This window comes from Ziziphus jujuba, chromosome 10 (genome assembly GCF_031755915.1).
Source record: "Ziziphus jujuba cultivar Dongzao chromosome 10, ASM3175591v1".
NCBI classification, from domain to species: Eukaryota; Viridiplantae; Streptophyta; class Magnoliopsida; order Rosales; family Rhamnaceae; genus Ziziphus; species Ziziphus jujuba.
The window spans coordinates 17,321,573-17,337,441 of record NC_083388.1 but is presented as its reverse complement, the minus strand read 5'-3'; the positions used below and the strand labels follow the sequence as shown (position 1 = coordinate 17,337,441).

At 24.5% G+C, this 15,869-nt stretch overlaps 1 long non-coding RNA gene across 1 annotated transcript; it reads right to left on the bottom strand.

The window, feature by feature from the left end:
• Window positions 1-13,614: 13,614 nt before the first annotated feature.
• Window positions 13,615-15,286, bottom strand: LOC125421122 (uncharacterized). Its single transcript, XR_007239288.2, has 2 exons — window positions 15,186-15,286; window positions 13,615-14,581 (listed from the first exon to the last, which is right to left on the bottom strand). It is a non-coding gene; the product is annotated as an uncharacterized LOC125421122 (long non-coding RNA).
• Window positions 15,287-15,869: the final 583 nt, after the last annotated feature.

The following is a 15,869-nucleotide window of genomic DNA, read 5'->3' as shown; positions in this document are numbered from 1 at the left end:
ATGCCCAACCTGTAAAAGAAGAAGGCAATATAACACGTTTTCCTTGTGCAAAAGCATATATTTCTCCTTTTAAAATTACTTCTACCAAACCTTTACACATCTCGGACCTCAATTATTTTTGATAGGTACGTATATATGATAGATGCGATGATTCAACCATTGTATATGCATCAACTAAAAATTGCTGGAACAATCTATTTGAGAATAAAATACTTAGGGACTCATTCTCTCTTTCTTGCAATCTATAAGCAAAGCATTCTCTCATGCTTAACCTTTTCCTTCTAGCAGATGATTTTGTATTTAATTGCTTTAGTGGAACATCCTCTCAATATCTATCCTGACCATATGGAAAAAGCAAAGGGTATTGAAGTCCAAGATATGAAGCATTTAATTTGTTGATCCATTTTAACTCTCCAGTTTGAGTTTCAACTATAATGACTCTATCAATCGGAGATGTTTCAAAGTCGCCAACTACGAAAGTTGCAATTTTTTATATAGTTGGTAAATTGTACATCCTTTCGTTTCCTTCTCTCCTTCCAATGAGTCTGAGCTTCAAATTTGAGGAGTCATGTTGTCGAATTGTATCCTTTACCATTCTAACTAACTTAACTAAAACATTATACTGATCAAGCATCATCTTCAAGTCATGAACAATCTCAGTGTGTAGTTTCTTGATGTCGAGATTTTGGCTGATACATATATAAAAATAACAATCATTGTTATTATACGTAGTTAAATATATTAGTATGCAAAATAAAAATTTTGGAAAACATTGATTACCTGACAGCTTGTATTCCATTTGACACTTCATTTTCAGTGTCATAAATTTATAATTGAGCAAACTTTGGCGGTGAACCTTTTGGCGATAATAAACTTTCAATCTTGTGGTAATTTTGACCATGTAACCTAAATACAAGAGGCTTTCTTTCATGATTTACACTTGAATTGATCTTTCCTTGCATGGATGTAAAAGAAAACATGCTGTTGTATGACCGAATATTTTCAAGAAAATGCTTGCTTTTGTTGTCTGCACCATAAAGTATATACTTAAGAATTTGGGGAGGGTCTTGCATCATTGGAAGCTCCACTTTCCCTTGCATATAACATAAAGAGAATTTTGGTTTTGATGAATTGTAATCCTTTCTAACCCTTTCATCATACCAAAATAATACACCACAAAATTCACATTTATTGCAAGGATCTCCGATATTCCAATAGTTTGCATTAAATTCATAAAGGGTGAATACTATTAAAATTCACATATAAGCAATATAAGCAATTTTGAAATAAAAACAATAAAATCCTAAAAATATACCCATATTTGAAAAGTCACCGCATTCCAATTCATCCCCTAAACAAAGGTCAAATAATTAATAAATAATCAAATTATAATAGTACATTTGCTTATGACAATTGGAATTCTGTATAATAATACTATACAATCATATTCCCAATCATCACTCGTTGCGACATCAGAATTTATAGGATTTTCATTACCTCCAACATAGCAAACTAATGAGACTAAATAAATAATCATATAGTTTTATATTAAAAAAATTAAAATAATTAACTAATGTACTTTAAAAAGTTAGAATACACCAACAATATTCAATTGGATATTATGTTCTCGCAAATTAATGTCCATAATCACTTCCGGAACAATAATTATGGATTTAACTTAAAAAGTAAATTAATAGTACTAATTTAAATAACTGCAATTTTTTTTTAAGAAAGCACCATACCATTATTTAAGTTGCTTATGTTTTCTAAAAAACCTTCAGAAACATGTTTATCTGAAGAAGCATTTGAAATTGCATTAAAACCTTCAATGGTAGATCCATTATTTATTATGTGCTTCCTAGAAGATAGTGCATTTAATTGTGTAGATGCTTTGTTGCATCTATTATATCCAAAACTCCCTCGAGAAAAGTTGGTATTAATGACAAATGTGCAATGTCTTCCTTCTCTTCGCTAAACTGCCACAAAATTGATATTTTCTATTAGTAAATCTTTACCTTTTGAAACTTCGAGAATGTAAATTAATTAAATAAATAAATAATCATACCATATGTGACATCACTTAATGGGGTTCTTGAGCAAGTTTTTGAGCTTCTTAACAAATCTTGACTTTGACAAATAACCTTTGTGTTTGGTGAAACGAAACAACCATCTAATGCTTTTGTCTGAGATGGTATATTTTCTGTATGTTGTCCAAAATATATTTACTATGAGCATCTCATAAAGAGAAATTACAAATCATTGTATACAACGTGCATATTCTTTTTGTATTTGTATAACATAGTCTTCCTTAAAAAAAATTTAAAAAAAATTACAAATTTATTTATCCTTTTTATAAAAATATTTTTGGAATATACTATAAAGCTAAAGCCATGCTCCAAGTATTTCTTATATTTTTCTACTAAATTGTATTCTCATTTTTTTGACAAATAATTTATGTTACATAATAAATTCTAATAATAATAATAATGATGAACATTTAAAATACAAAATAATAGTCTAAATATAAAATTACAAAATATATAATAAAATATATTTACATATATATATATATATATATATATATTTAACAAAAGCTTCCACGTATTTAAAGATTGGATCAATAAAGAAATAATGAAAAAATAAACTTACCATCATATGTACAATGTGATCTTTGACTCTTTTGAGATCTGATCTGTATTGTTTTTATTCTTGCTTCTTTTTTTGACCGTATATCCATTATCAATCTTTAACGCAAAATAAATTTGATTGTTTTGATCGGTGCAATTACTAATTTGATCTTAGAGTAAGAACACAAAAGTATATGAAATAATTAGTGTACCTTTAACAATTATCAAATTATACAAAAAATCAAATAATAGACCATGTATAAAAAAAGAAAAAGTACCCATTTGTTTTATATCTTTATGTTAATAAACAACCTGAATAAAAAGAAAATTCCTTCTTTTGTTATATTCCTTCTTTTCATCATTTACAACTTTTGTTTTCTTTAACTACATTTTGTTTCAATGGAAAAAAGAAGAAGAAAAACATAGATCTATAGCACTAGATTTAGTATATAATTACATAGAATCAAGTTTTTTTTTTTTTCCTTTTCTTTTTCATTTTTCTATTTATTTAAACCTATTGGCAAAGCCAAAAGTAAAAATTTGTAGGCCAAATTAAAATGTAATGTAATTCACTTAGACATTTACTTAAACATTTGCTAAAATGTATTTTATATAATTATTTAAATAACATAATAAAAATTGGTTATATATTATTATTAATAAATCAAACTTTTATGTAATATTTTAGTATGAAGGCTGAATAAATAAAATAAAATTCCTTTGTTCTCTTTTTTACATTTAAAACACACGCGCGCGCGTGCACACACACACACACACACACACACACACACACACACACATTCAAAAACAAAACAAAAAAATAACAAAAAAAGAAGAAGAAGTTATGATTCTCTTATATATTATTACACAAAGCAATTTTATCTTTTATTTCACAAAGCAATTTTATCTTTTATGGAATTATATCTTTTATTTTTTTAATCTTAATCATATTATTCCACAAATGTAATTGCTTTATAACCTAAAAAAAAACCTACTACAATATATATTAGGCCACATATATATATATATATATATATATATATATATATATGGCCTAATTATATAGCCGGATTCTAACTTTTATATAATATTATATTGGCCATAAATATTATATGGCAATTGTAGTAAGATTTATATGGCCTAATATAAAACCAGTATTTTATCACATATTATATTTGTTTTTATTTATATATTTATGTATTTAAAGATATTAAATTTGGTTTACAAATTTTTTTTTTAAAAAATGCGTCTTGATTTATAATTATGAAATAAATAAAATGTTTTATATAAAAAATACTAATATATATATATATATAAATATAATCAAATCAAAAACAAAATATGTTTCTAAACAAATTAATTTTAAAAAAAGTAAAAAAAACTCCTTTTCACATATATGATCTCTTTCTAAGAATATATATTTATAGAAAAAATAATATAATATATATAATAATTATCTGAAAAGGAATTTCTAATTTTTTTAAACCATGATTTAGATTAAAATAATATATATAATAATTATCTGAAAAGGAATTTCTAATTTTTTAAAACCATGATTTAAATTAAAATATTAATTTATCTTTTGAATTGTATTGTAATTTTATAAAATCAAATCAAACTTCTCTCTCTCTATATATATGTGTGTGTGTATATATATATATATATGTATGTATATGGTTCCAAGTTCCAATAGATTGGCAAGAACAATTCCTTTAGGCTCTTATTGCCAAGCTTATATCAGCATAAAGCAATAATCCTGAAAATCCATTTAACTTTTTGTTTTCAATTTTAGATACGAAAAAGTAACCAATAAGAAAAACAAGTTGACTTCCTCCAAAGACATAAACTATTCATTAATGTATTCCAACGATGCTGTTAGTAAAAAAAAGCAAAAAAAAAAAAAAAACAGATTGAATCTATAACAACCCTTTCATTCATTATCCACACCAAAAAAAAAAAAAAAAAAAGGAAAAGAAAAGAAAAATCTATCTCATTCAAATTTCCAAGCTTATTGTGCCATTCCAAGAAAAAAATCATCATAAAAAATTAAAAAAGGAAAAAAAATGCTATCACTTGTTCATATATAGAAACCAGAATCTCAAATTCACAATTTAAATACAAAAACCTAAAAAAACATAGAATGAAATACTTAAATCTCATCTACACCATGACTTCAAATCTACAAATCTAAATATCAAAGCCTAATATAGAATGAGAAACCAAAAAACAAAAAAAAATTAATATATATTAGGCCATATATATATATATATGCCCTAATATATATATGGCCTAATTATATGATCGGATTCAAACTTTTATGTAATATTTTAGTCTGAAGGCTGAATAAATAAGATAAAATTCCTTTGTTCTTGTTTTTACATTTGAAAAAACACACACACACACACATACATTCAAAACAAAACAAAAAAAATAAAAAAATAAAAAAAAGGAAGAAGCTTTCGTATGGGTATCGTGGTTGATTCATAAGAAGGTGCTTGTGGTGGTGGTGGTGGATCATGGTTTAGGTTTCAGAGTTTGATGAGGAGGAAGCAGGTGGACTCTATTCATGCCAACTTGAGGCCTCATCCATTAGCCAAACAGTTATCCATTGCCCACCTTGTTGCAGTAATGAGCAGAAACCAAATCCATAAAGTAAGAAAATGTTTTACAAAAACAAAAGATTTAATTTAAATATAAGATTATGATTCTCTAATAAATTATTTCACATTTCTATGAACTTAAAAAAGTAAAGTATATACATAATAGTTTTCACTTGTGGATAAAATACAAAATTTGCCAAAAACTAACATGGCGAAAATCTCAAAATGGTAGGCTAAAGAGTACAAAACAATATTTAATATGCAAAGGAATATAAAAGTAACGCAAAAATGTGTTTCATATTCTAAATCTCATTATAATAATTATTTAAATAACATAATAAAAACTGGTTATATATTATTATTAATAAATCAAACTTTTATCTAATATTTTAAGATGAAGGCTGAATAAATAAGATAAAATTCTATGTTTTCGTTTTTACGGTTTTTTTTTTAAAAAAAGCACACACACATTCAAAATCAAAACAAATAATAATAATAATAATAATAATAAAAATAAAAAGAAGAAGAAGCTTTCTTATAGGTATCGTGGTTGATTCACAAGAAGGTGCTTGTGGTGGTGGTGGTGGTGGATTATGGTTTAGCTTTAAGAGTTTGATAAGGAGGAAGCATGAAACATAAATAATCCAAGAAAAGTCCAATTCGATAAACGAAAATTCCCTTGCATGTTTTTTTCTACTTGGAATCTCTTCCTTGCACGTTTCCCTTCTCCATATATACCAAGCATCTTCTAAAATATTTTCCACTTATATCTTGTTATGAATTATAGGTAAACCCAACTCACATGACGTTTCCTTCAAAATTAATCCATTACAAAAGTAAAGTATATACAAAATATATTGTACTTGTGTAGTCAAAAACTAACATGGCGAAAATTTCAAAATGGTAGGTGAGAGAATAAAAAAACAATATTTAATATGAAAAGGATGGAAAATATATATTAGGCCTTCCAAAAACAGTTAAGTTTTGGGATTGTGATTTTGATTTTCTGCAAAATTTATTTTCTTTATGTGAGGAAAAATATAAAAGCTTAATTGATTTTGATTCTTCAATGACATGTTAATAATGAAAAAAAAAAACTAATAAAAGTAACTATTATATATTTGGACAAATCTATGTATTAATAAATTTATGTAACAAAAAATACTTAAAAAAGAAATGGATACATAATATTATTTTAACAAAATTTTAAAAAAGTAATTCTGTTTTTGGCATAGTTGACTATTATCCATTCTTTTGTTTAAAGTTTAAATAATATTACATAATTTTAACTATAATAATATAATATATTTGGAAACCCCTACGATTCTCTACCCTTTCTTTTCGACATAGTTGACCAAAATTTATTATTATATTTTTTTTCAGTAGAGAATCAATGTCCTTTTTTTCTTCATTAACCATAAACAGTTTTTATTTTATTTTATTTTCCTTTTCCTGTTTCTTTGAAACACCCCCCCCTCTTTTTTTTTTTAAAAACAATTTTCTACCCCTGCTTTTTGGCATAGTTAACCAAAATTTATTTACTTTTATGTGAGGCCATTTAATATTAGGTCATATATATATATATATATATAATTCCGTTATAATATATGTATATATATTAGTCCATATATATGTATAATTCCATTATAATATATATGTATACTAATTAGGCTATAATTAGGCCATAAATATATATTTGGTAAATAAGATAAAATGAAATAATTTATTTATTTTCAATCAATTTCAAAATTATTACCATGCATAATTTTATCAATTGTTTGATAGTCATGAATATTTATATCAAAAATTAATTTTATATATGTCTAGTTATATCTATAAAATGTAAAATAATGAATAATAAAAAATAAGTAATAATAAATATAATCTATATAATGTATAAAATCTATATACAATTTTTGCTTCTTTCTCAAAATGGATCTCGATTTTTTTTATTACTAAAAATATTTTTCTAGAACGATCATATTGCTTTTTCTTGCATGCCCTCGGCCTAAAGAATCTCCTACAGCTTCTCATTTTTATCTTTTTCTTATCCATCATCTTGAAAAAGTTGATAGACAAAGGTGAATCAATAAGTAAGAATTCTTTGTCAGAAGCATCTTTTTCTTTTTTAAGAGTTTCTACATCATATGTTGATTAAGAATTATCAATTTCTTCCAAAAATCTATAGCATGACTCATGTATATGCTTATGATTAACAGGAACATGTTTATGATCCATTAAAAAAAAAATTGAGATTAAAGAATAAAAACCCAAAAAAAAAAAAAAATCTTAAACACTAAACAGAAATATGAGAGAAATAAAAACTAACAAAATATTGAATATCGAAATTTTAAAAAATCAGGAGATGTTACTTACTAATTTATAGCCAAATATGTTTAACTTATTTGGTAAATAAAATAAAATTAAATATTAAATAATAGTACATGCAAAGGAATATTCTCTAAATCTTTAATTATATATATGTTGTACATGCATGAGCCTATATCTTTAATTATGGTTATACAAATTCATAAATATATATTTGGTAAATAATATCAAATCAAATATTTTATTAAAAATTAATTATATATATGTTTGGTTATATTCATAAAAGGTAAGATAATGAATGACAAATAATAAGTAATAATAAATAAAATAAAAATATTTTAAAATTATTACCAAATGTAATTAAATTATATCAAAATTTGGTCTTATATATATTTAGTTGTATCCATAAAAAGTAACATAATGAATAATAACCAATAAATAATAAATAATAATAATAATAAATAAACAAAATAAAAAAATGTGTTTTTTGAAGGAATTTGAAAGGATGGTGTGCTGACACGTGACGCATACGATTATTCTTTTATATATTACTAGTATTAATCTCACGCGATGCACAGTATGTATAACTGTAATAGATGATTTTGAAAATTAATTATATTCAATTTGAATCAGATTAATTAATTATATAATTTTTATTATAACAAAAATTGAAATTAAAGAGGAAATATTGTTCAATAGTTATATGTTTGATTTATTGGGAGTTAAAGATTACTTGCTTTATTATCTATTTATAGGTGAAGACTTTCAAATTTTATAAGGATACAAATATTGTTCTGAATAATAAATGTAAATTTGTCTGAATTTCTAAAATTAAGCCATTATTCCAAATTAAAAGCTTTTTTCTTCATTATTTGAATAAACTTGAAAATTGATCACGTATGGTCACCATCCCTCTTTGAAGAGATTAAATAAGGAGATTAATTTCATTATTGAAATCTATATATTATAATATCGAATCATCATAATTAATTTCAAATAATTAATTATATTATGATATTGAAATCTATATATTATGATATTGTAATTAATTAATTGATCTATATTAAATCCTCATAATATAATATAATTATATTTATTATTGTTATTATTATTACCATTATGATTTATCATATAACCTTATAATATAATATATTTATGGTTAGATATATTTTATTAAGATCAAATAAAAAAATTAATTTCATTATTGAAATCTATATATTATAATATTGAAATTTCATTTATTGCACATCCATATATGTATATGTATTAATGTATGGAATATAATTATTAATTACCATACACAAAATGTTTTTATTTTACAATAAAATAAATATAATAAACTTACAAAGATATTAATAAAGAGATTATAAATCTATTTTTTATTTTATTTTATTCTGATTATCTTTTTTTTTATTTGTAAATAATTAATTTTTCTATATTAAATCCTTCTGATATAGTTTAATTTCCTTTATTATTATTATTATTATTACTATTCTTTACTTTTTACTTTGTAAGGTAATTCATTACTTGTTATATATATTTTACCTTGTAAGATAATTTATTATTTTACAATAAAATAAATATGACAAAGGAATAAAGATATTAATATATAAATTATACAAATTAGAAGATCTATTTTATTATTAATTACTACACATAAAATCTTATTATCTACCAATAAAATAAATATAACAAAACAATAAAAATATTAATATATAGATTATTATTTTTTAAAATATTTTTTATTATAACTATCCTTTTAGACATGTTTTGATTATAAAATTAAGGAGATCCATTTAAGAAAATCATCCATTGTCACTATATAACCGATAAACTTGAAAGAATTAAAAATATAAGTTTTTACGGAAATATGAAATGTTTAAAATGAAAGTGAGAGAGCAATTTAAAAATTAGATGAAAATGCCAAAATTATTAATGATTTAAGCTGCATATAAAGTATGCCGAGTATGGTTCATAGAAGCTACTACTTACTACTATATTACCTAGTGCGTACTACTGTCTAGTGTTGTGCCCATTGCCCTGACTACTTAATGATGACATCATATCTATAAACATTACGATAATACATGATATCGACTATTCTACTTTTATATATTATATATATTCCAATTTATAAATTTAATTTAAATTTAAGAAAAAAATATTTAAAACTAATTTCAAGCATACTTACTAACAACTAAAAACGCTTCTTATTTCTTTTTATTTTTTATTTTTCAGTGACAACTACAATTGATTTGATTTATGTCATTAGATATGTGAGCACATAGTGTTCCTCCATTTTTTTTTTACCAAAACTAAAACGAAAAGGAAGTAAAAGAGGGGTAAAAAAAAAAAAAAAGAAGATATATACCATTATTAGTTTATAAGATTATAAAAATCATCTTATAAATTTAAAAAAATTATTTCAGTAATTTTTTCTTTTCTCTAATTAGATATTTAATTTTTTTCTAACAACTCCAAGTCTCTAATTAAATATTTTTTCTTTTGGGAAATAAGTCTCCAATTAAACATTTAAAAATTATTTTAAAAAACAATAATAACATACTTAGATAATTTCTCCAAATTACCCTCATTTTAAACACATAATCACTCTCCTACCCTTCAGGCTCCAACTGAGACATGAGGAGGAGATGCACACTAACATTCCTTTCAGCAATTCCATGAGAAAAAAAAAAAAGAAAAAAAAATTAATGAAAAAAAAAAACCAAAAACATAAATCATAATACCAATCAATTTTTTCCATCAGCTAGCTAGTTTCAATTGAAGCCCCCCAAAACATTTTTTCTCAGTTAGCTCTTGGTTTTCTCATATAGCTCTCGGTTTTCAAAAATAAATAAAAACAAAATAAACTTTAATAACATCAATAACTAAAATAGAAATATAAAATAATAAAAATCATTAAAATATTGAACATTAAAATTTTAAATAACAGGAAGGTGACACTTAGTAATTTATAACCAAATGTATTTAACTTATTTGGGAAATAAAATAAAATCAAATAATTTATTTTGAATATAAATCTCACTTTGCCATATTTAACAACTCTATTTTAAAAAAGATATCTCAAATTTTTTCATTGATAAAATAAAATTATATTATTTATGAAAATTTTTTGTGTCCAAATAAGGAAATATGTTTATTAATTTCCATATAATCACATTTGTATGTATAAAAATATTTAAAATACATTTGACTAAGGGAACCATATATATGCAAATAAACTTTATGGCATATATAATATTATAATAATAAAATATATATTTTTGGGTATAACCAATAAAAGTTAAAAATATCACACTCTTTCAATCAATTCTTTCGATTCACATCCAAATCTATTATATATATAGAAATACTCTGTCATATATATATATATATAATGGTTATATTAATATATGTTATATATTTTTGGATACAATCATAAAAGGTAAAAAAATATCATGTTTTAAATAGCTGTTTAATTTGGTATTGATTAATATTTTAATAGGATCGTAAATAATAATAAAAAAATAATATTTTATTTTATTGATAATTTTGGAGAAAATTTAAAAAAATATTGCGATAACATGTGGCACTGACTCTTCTTCTTTTATATATTATATAGATAATGTAATATAATATAATATAATATAATATTATAATATTAAGAATAAAAATATATATAATTTTAAAATGGTAATACTTGCATTCTTGAGTAATGACCTTCAAGATTTTCCCCATTAGTCTAAATATACTTGATTAAAATCTGATTTTTCTCCGCCGTCTATCTAATATAATAATAAAAATATATATTAATTGGTAATAAAATAAGATCAAATAATTTGTTTTAAAAATAAATTTTATTTTGTTATGTTTAACAATTATTATTTATAATATTATATTTTTATATCTAAATAAAAGACATCTTTATTAATTTCCATGTAACTATATATATATATTTAAAATATATTTAATTAAGAAAACTATATATATGCAAATACATTTTATGTATTTGAGTTATTTGGTAAATAAAATAAAATAAAATATTTTTTTTATTTTAAATTTATTTCAAAATTATTACCATATATCATTTTATCAATTGTTTAATTTTTATATTAAAAATTGATTTTATCTATATTTGGGTATAAACATAAAAGGTAAAATAATAAAATAATAAATAAATTATAAATAAAATAAAAATAAAGAAGTTGCTTTTGGAGGGAATTTGTAAGAAAGGTATGTTAACATGTGGCGCATACGATTATGCTTTTATATATATTATATAGATATAGATAAATGGTTCGATTTTTCTCTATTTATAGATGGAAAATATTCAAACATATGGAAAATGCAAATTTTTTTTTTTTTGGTAATATTATAGTCCATTGGTTATTAACCAAACTGAATAGAGTTAATTAATAATTTTTTTCAACTTTTTATAATTTTTTTTTGTTTTTTCCAAATTTTTTTATAGAAAAATATGATTTAAATACTTAAACTAATGCATTTCAGCATCCACAACAGCCACGTTAGAATTCAATTTAAAATAAATAAATATACTTTTTTCTTGATCTTTCATCACAAAGCGAAAAAAAAGTGTTCCTAAACCTAATCGGCCTAATCCTATTCGAGAATAGCACATTAATAAATATTTTTTTCGTCAGTAAAAACTACTTTAACTTGAACCTGACATTTGAGAAGGTAAAATTCTTGTAGTTGTAGTTTGTTAACTGTTGGTAAAATAAACAAATATACTTGAGGTAAGGGGGAAAAGGAATTCCAAAGTCAAATAGGGATTAATCAAAGAAACTCAACGGCAAACTATAAAAAAATAATAAAAAAATGTAGCCATAATCACAATTAAAAGAATCAACTCCTCTACAAATAATTATTATAATTGTAGATAAGTATATTAAAACGATATTATAATTTTAAAAATTTATTGATTAATATATATATATATATATATATATATATGTATAAGAGATTATGATTATAAATAAGTGATGTAAAAATTAAAACGAGAAAAATGGGAAATGAATTTGAAAAGTCAATTACAGACAATGTGGGAACAATTTGATATGGGGAATACTTATATTTTGAAAGGCTACATTGGTAAATGAAAATATAATATTAAAAAACATGTAAAAGCCAAAAATATTTGAGGAGGGCACATGTGGGTTCGCCCGAGGTCGTGTATACGCATATTAAAAGAGAAAATAGATATACTTGAGTAGACCTGGCAATTTGGATCATGACACGGCGACACGATTCGAAAACGACACGGAATAAATGAGTTTGGGTTTATTATAAATGGGTTCGGGTCATAATCGGGTCAACCCGTTTAACACGATTATTAATCGTGTCATTTTCGGGTTGACCTGTTTAACTCGAAATTGACCCGTTACGACCCATTTATTAATCGTGTCATTTTCGGGTTGACCTGTTTAACACGATTATATACCTATTACAACCCATTTAAATTTAATTTTAAATTAATATTTTATCACTAATATAATATTTAATAACTAAAAAATATTATAAATTAAAAATTTTATAAAAATAATTTTCTATTACTAATTTTTTAAAAACAAAAAATACATCTTTAATAAAACAAAAACATAAAAATAAAAAAAAATAAAAAAATTTTCGGGTTAATAGGTTAATTTTCGGGTTAACGGGTTAATAGGTTAGTTTTCGGGTTAATAGGTAAATTTCAGGTTAACGGGTTAATAGGTCAACACGACCCGTTAAAATAATCGTGTTAAACGGGTCGTGTCGTGTTGACCTGTTTATAAACAGGTCGGGTTAGTGTTTTAGGTACCTGACACGATTAATAAATGGGTCGTGTTCGGGTTAGGCATTTTTGACCCGATTATTAAACGGGTTGACACGAACACGACCCATCAACCCGAATTGCCAGGTATATACTTGAGCCATTGCCTTAAAAAATAATATTATTATAAAGTAATATTGCACAATATTATGTTACTATTCAACGAATAAATTCATTATAGTATAAAAAAAAAAAAAAAAAGATGTTGAATATAAGCATGTGCATATGAATATTTGAATCAATAAACTGTATAAAATAGTGTGTCCAAAAGAAATTGTACAAGATGTATAATGTATGACTATGACGTCTAGGAATAAAAGAAGAGTAAAATTCATTAATATATTGTCTATAAAGAAAGGATAAGAATCCAAAACACGTGGTCTTACAAAGATAACAAATGTCTATTATCCATTTCAGCTCCAGCTCCACTTAAATCATAGTCAACTTGGCCAACTACAAAGCAATTGATGGCTGAAGAGAAGATGGCAAGGCTGGTAAGAGCGTATGCTTATAACAATGGAACCACCTTTAAAAATTGGACTTTGCATGGTGGCATGCTAAAGATGTTGAACGCTCAATGTTGTTATTGGAAGCCAAGAAAAAGTTTGAGTGAACACTCTTTTGCCTCTCATCCAGACCTTGCCAGACTGCATTCCCGACCAAGGAACTTCTATGTTAAATTCATTGATGGGGATCGCAGCCCAGTAATGCCTAGAGACAAGAGTCAAAAGAGCAGCTCAATCGGACTTGATCTTAGTATCCAGTAAAAACATTGAGGGTTTGACATTTTTAGCAAGCTCCAAACAAAGTCCATTTTAATGGTCATTCCATTCTTACAGTCATACGCTCTTACAAGCCTTACAGTCATCCCTTTAATCATCAATTGCTAACAAATCAGCTTGGAGTAAATTAAGTGTTTCTAGATTTCTTGATTATTTTTTTTTATGATTTTTGACTTTTGGTATTTTTATAAATAAATTAATAGTTTCAAATGTATAAGAGAAATAATAATAGACAAAATGTAGAAAGGTTATACAGCATGAAAAAAGATAAATAAGGATATTACACCAAAAAAAAAAAAAAAAATTGTAGAAAGAAGTAGATAAAACAAACCACCATTGAAGAGTCGGCTTCTTGAAGAAGATATGAGAGATGTCATTGAATCAATCAGGCCACCATTGAGGAGGAAATACCTGATAAGATCACAAAACCAAATGAAAAAATCTATAAATAGAACAATAACACACACACACACATATAATCATGAAACTAATTCAACTATAAACACAAGTCCAAAAAGTTTTTATTTATTCATTAATTTATTTGTTATTGTCAGGATTATAACATGATATGGGTGCGTAGGGGGCACACAATTAGACCGATTCCTCATTCATCAAACAAAGTCCACAAGATTGACTTTAAAAAAAAAAAAAAAAAAAAAAAAAAAAAAAAAAAAAAACACACAGAAAGCAACGTACGATATGAATATTAATGGGCCATATACATGGTAGAAACTAAAAATTGAGGCCTTATAAACATGGCTGGATATATATCACAGAAGATATCAACCCGGCCACTTTCAAATTCGGAGTTGTGATCTTTTTACTTTACCGATCAATCAGTAGCATGGTAAGATACAAAAACTAAATATAAAAAAATAAAAGAAAAAAGAAAAGAATCAAGGGAACTATGGTGACAAAGAATATTACAAAGAAAGTGTACAGCATGAAGAAATTGATATATGAGGAACAAAATAAAAAGAACAATTTAAAAGCATTAATTAGTTTCGAATCTTACTGAAAGCATGATGACTTAATGAATCAAGTTCTTCTTCGAGGCAAGAAATTATAGCAAAAAGAATTCTTTGCAGCTTTGTGAATGTCTCATTCAGTTTGTATATAGGATCATATATTATTAATAATATATATAGATGGCCGAGAGTTTTAGTTCAAGTTTACTTGCTTTTCCTAATTAAGTTGGATATGCTATTGGTTCCAGATAAGTTACAAAGATAGTGATCTAGTTCTAACAAAACTTCGCTTCCCCTGTTGCTTGAAGTAAAAGCAAAGCAAAAAACTACCACTATCAAAAAGAAAGAAAGGAAAATATAAGCACTGTCAAATAACAAGAATCTGATTATCCAAATAATTAATAAATAATTTGAAGCCGATTATTTTGGATTCCAAAATAATCAGAGAAATCTGCAAGGACAACCACACAATAATAATGATAATGATAATAATAATGATAATAGAAATTGGTTATTTCTTCCTTCTATTTGGATTGGACCCATTCCTACAATCTACTTTGGTTATTTCTTCCTTCTATTTGGATTGGGCCCATTCTTACAACCTACTGCCAATGGTAGTGGACCCTCAACTTATCCATTGGGGCCCTGGCCTCCGTTAGTTTTTACTACATGTAAAATCTAAATCATTCGCAAGCAAATCACTAGCATTGCTAAAGTCTGGAATATTTACT